General features: G+C 38.6%; 1 pseudogene; it reads left to right on the top strand.

Annotated features, from left to right (window-relative positions):
* The first annotated feature begins 2,259 nt into the window (after positions 1–2,259).
* LOC148122805 (ribose-phosphate pyrophosphokinase 1 pseudogene) lies at positions 2,260–2,884 on the top strand (annotated as a pseudogene).
* Positions 2,885–4,219: the final 1,335 nt, after the last annotated feature.

The raw sequence follows: 4,219 nt of genomic DNA, 5'->3' as shown, positions 1-4,219 counted from the left end.
AGCATAGTAAAAATGGCAACCTTACCAAAAACAATCTATAGAGTCAATGCAATGCCCATCAAAGTCCCAAAAAAAATCTTCACAAGCCTTGAAAGAAAAACACTCAACTTAATATTGAAAAATGAAAAACCCAGCATAGCCAAAACAATCCAGTACATTAAAGAATCTCCTGGAGACATCACAATCCCTGACTTCAAGCTCTACTTCAGAGCTACAGTACTGAAAACAGCCTGGTGTTGGCATTAAAACAGAAAGGAGGACCCATGGGACTGAATCGAAGACTAAAGACCCAGATATCAATCCACACACTTATGAACACCTGATTTTTGACAAGGAAGAAGAAAATATATAAAATGAAAAAAAGAAATAATATTCAGTAAATTTTTTTTCATAAGTGGATATCAACATGTAGAAGAATGAAAACAGATCCATATCTATCACTATGCACAAAATTCAAGTCCAAGTGGATCCAGAGACCTCAATATAAAACCAACCACACTGAACCTCATAGAAAAGAAAGTGGGAAATACACTTGAATGCATTGGCACAGGAGACCACTTCCTAAACATAACTCCAGTAGCATAGACACTGAGAGAAAAAAAATGATAAATGGGACCTCCTGAAACTGAGAAGCTTCTGTAAAGCAAGGCACATGATCAACAAGACCAAATGGCAGCCTACAGAATAGGAAAAGATCTTTACCAACCCTACATCGACCAGAGGGCTCATCTTCAAAATATACAAGGAACTAAAGAAATTGGTCATCAAAAGAGCAAAAAATCCAGTAAAAAAAAAATGGGGTACAGACATAAACAGAGAACTCTCAATAGAGAATCCTAAAATGGCTGATAGATATTTAAAGAGATGTTCAACATACTTAGCCATCAGAGAAATGAAAAATCAAAACAACTCCAAGATTCCATCCTACACCAGTAAGAATAGCCAAGATTAAAAACACTGATGACAACTTATGCTGGAGAGGATGTGGTGTAAAGGGAATATTCCTCCATTACTGATGGGATTGCAAACTATTACAGTTGTTTTGGATTTCAGTATGGCATTTTCTCAGAAAATTAGGGAACATCCTAACTCAACACCAAAAAATACCACTTTTAAGAATATACACAAAGGATGCTCAATTGTACCACAAGGACATGTTTGTAGCAGCATAGCTTGTCATAGACAGAACCTGGAAACAACCTAAATGTCTCTTGACTAAAGATTGGATAAGGAAAATGTGGTACATGTACAGAATGGAGTACTACGTGGAAGAAAAAATTAATGACATCTTGAAATTTGCCGGCAAATGGATGTATCTAGAAAACATCATATTGAGTGAGGTAACCCAGATCCAGAAAACAAATACCATATGTATTCACTCATAATTGGCTTTTAGACATAAAGCAAAAATAAAGTCTAAAATTAACAATCCCAAAGAACCTAGACAACAAAGAGGACCCTAAGAGAGACATACATGGATCTAGTGTACATGGGAAGTAGAAAAAGACAAGATCTCCTGGGTAAATTGGGAGCATGGGGACCATGGGAAACAATAGAAAGAGAGGGGAGAGAGTGTGAGAGGAGTATTAAAAAATTATACAGCTCAATCAAAACCATTTTTTAAAAAGAATTAATAGTTCCCAATAAAATATTTTTTTGATTCATGGCCTTATGTAGCTCAAGTTGTCCTCAAATTCACTATGTGGCCAACATTAGTCTTGAACTCTTGATCTTCAACTCTCAGTTTCTTAAATATTGAGATAGTAGGAGAATGCTGCTACTTGTTATCATTAAAAAATAATTTTGTCGGTAAGATGGCAGAGTAGGAACTAGGTCCGGTGGATTTTCAGGATACCGGCTGACTTACGATATACTCTCCACAGCGGCAGTAACCACTGAACAAAGAGCAAGTCCGTGTAGTTGCCCAAAATGCCGAATATCAAAATCTTCAGCGGGAGCTCCCATCAGGACTTATCACAGAAAGTTGCTGATCGCCTGGGCCTGGAGCTAGGCAAGGTGGTGACTAAGAAATTCAGCAACCAGGAAACCTGTGTGGAAATTGGAGGAAGTGTACGTGGAGAGGATGTCTGCATTGTTCAGAGTGGGTGTGGTGAGATAAATGACAATCTAATGGAACTTTTCATCATGATTAATGCTTGCAAGATTGCTTCAGCCAGCGGGTTACTGCAGTCATCCCGTGTTTCCCTTATGCCTGCCAGGATAAGAAAAATAAGAGCCGGGCTCCCGTCTCAGCTAAGCTTGTTGCGAATATGCTATCTGTCGCAGGAGCGGATCATATTATCACCATGGATCCACATGCATCTCAAATTCGGGGCTTTTTTGATATCCCAGTGGACAATTTATATGCAGAGCCAGCTGTCTTAAAGTGGATAAGGGAGAATATATCTGAGTGGAGAAACTGTACTATTGTCTCACCTGATGCTGGTGGAGACCTCCATTGCAGACCGATTGAATGTGAATTTTGCCTTGATTCACAAGGAACGGAAGAAGGCCAATGAAGTGGACCGCATGGTGCTAGTAGGCGACGTGAAGGATCAGGTGGCTATTCTTGTGGATGACATGGCTGACACTTGTGGTACAATCTGTCATGCCGCTGACAAACTTCTCTCAGCCGGAGCTACCAGAGTTTATGCTATCCTGACTCATGGAATCTTTTCTGACCCAGCCATTGTTCGCATCAACAACGCATGCTTTGAAGCAGTGGTAGTCACCAATACCATACCTCAGGAGGAGAAGATGAAACATTGTTCCAAAAGGCAGGTGATTGACATCTCCATGATCCTTGCAGAAGCCATCAGAAGAACTGACAATGGTGAGTCTGTCTCCTACCTGTTCAGCCATGTTCCTTTATAACAGAAAAACTTCTGAAGCTTTTTGAAAATAAACAAACCCTGCCCCTCATGTTTCTTGGTATTTGAGTTCAGCAGAATATCCAGCTTGCTCCAGTGTAGATTTTTACTTCCCACATTAGAAACATTAGAATTTAGCCTAAATTGGAAAAAGACAGATTGTGGTTAACTGCAAGGATGTCCTACTTGTGTTTGTTTCATCCTGCCTTGCTTGTTTATTTGGTGAGCCTTGCAGCTTTAACTAGAAGTCAGCTGCTGAAAGATGTATAAACTTTTGAGAATATTCCACAAAGTCCATAGGATATAATTGACAGAGCTCCTACTCCATTGCATGCAAATGCTTTGGGGTTTTTCTTCATTCAGAATGATTAGCAACAAAGTCAACCCATATGTGATACATTTTCAGAGGTTTGTGCTAAGCTGTAGCAAGATCCCTGAGCATCCTTAAACATAGTTACAGTAGTTGAGCACCCTGTTAGACAGGGGCAGGTAGCTCAATGCAGTAATTAACTTTTGGGAGGAAGAAGCCTGATCCATTGCTGTCTGTTAGGACTATAGCTTGAATTCTCTACACCTGTTCCTTTCCATTTGGCTTTACCTTCAGCCATCTTGACCATTTCCTAGCCAAAAATATCTTGGACTCAGTGATCATTGTGCTTGTACCATAATCTTCTGTAAGACAAACTTGCTTCTTGATATGTAACTGCTAGCTTTCACATTAGATACCTTGCTGTAGTGTTGTCTTCCTTTGCCTATTACCACTGTGGCAGTTGGTTTAAGGTGGTGTCCTAGTGCCTTTTGATTAAATATTTAAGTATTTAATTTTAATCTTTCTTGGATCAATTTGGTCTCTCAATTGAACAGATTTCTGCTAAACGATTTGGTGTTATAGTCTCTTGTTGAGAACTTAATAAAATGTCTATTAATGTATGCAAAAAATAATTTTGTCGTCTGTAATTCATAAGCTTACAATAATTATTTCCTTTAATTTACAAGATTGAGATGTTTTACTTATTGCTTTTTTATTTCTTTTGCAGTCCCCTAATTTTCTTCCACATTCAATTATATTATTCTGGACAATTCTGAAGTTAGTTGTCTTCTTAGTACCATCTGGTACTTTGGTATCATAGTGCTTTGGTGACTGAGTGAAAGAAGCTTAACTCTAGTTAAAAATGAGTATCAAGAGGATAAGTGTGTAATAAGTGTCAATCCCCTCCAAACAGATTCCTGAATCATAGCAATCATGTCAATTGATTCTGTGTAAATCTTTCCAAGATGGAGTACATGAGGCTACCAAATGATATCCCTGACTAAGGGTAAGGAGTGGATAAAACATCAGACTGTTAAGG

This window comes from Myodes glareolus, chromosome 3 (genome assembly GCF_982192425.1).
Source record: "Myodes glareolus chromosome 3, mMyoGla1.1, whole genome shotgun sequence".
Lineage (NCBI taxonomy): Eukaryota > Metazoa > Chordata > Mammalia > Rodentia > Cricetidae > Myodes > Myodes glareolus.
Note: the sequence above shows the minus strand (reverse complement) of the source record. Positions and strands in the feature narration are given on the sequence as shown.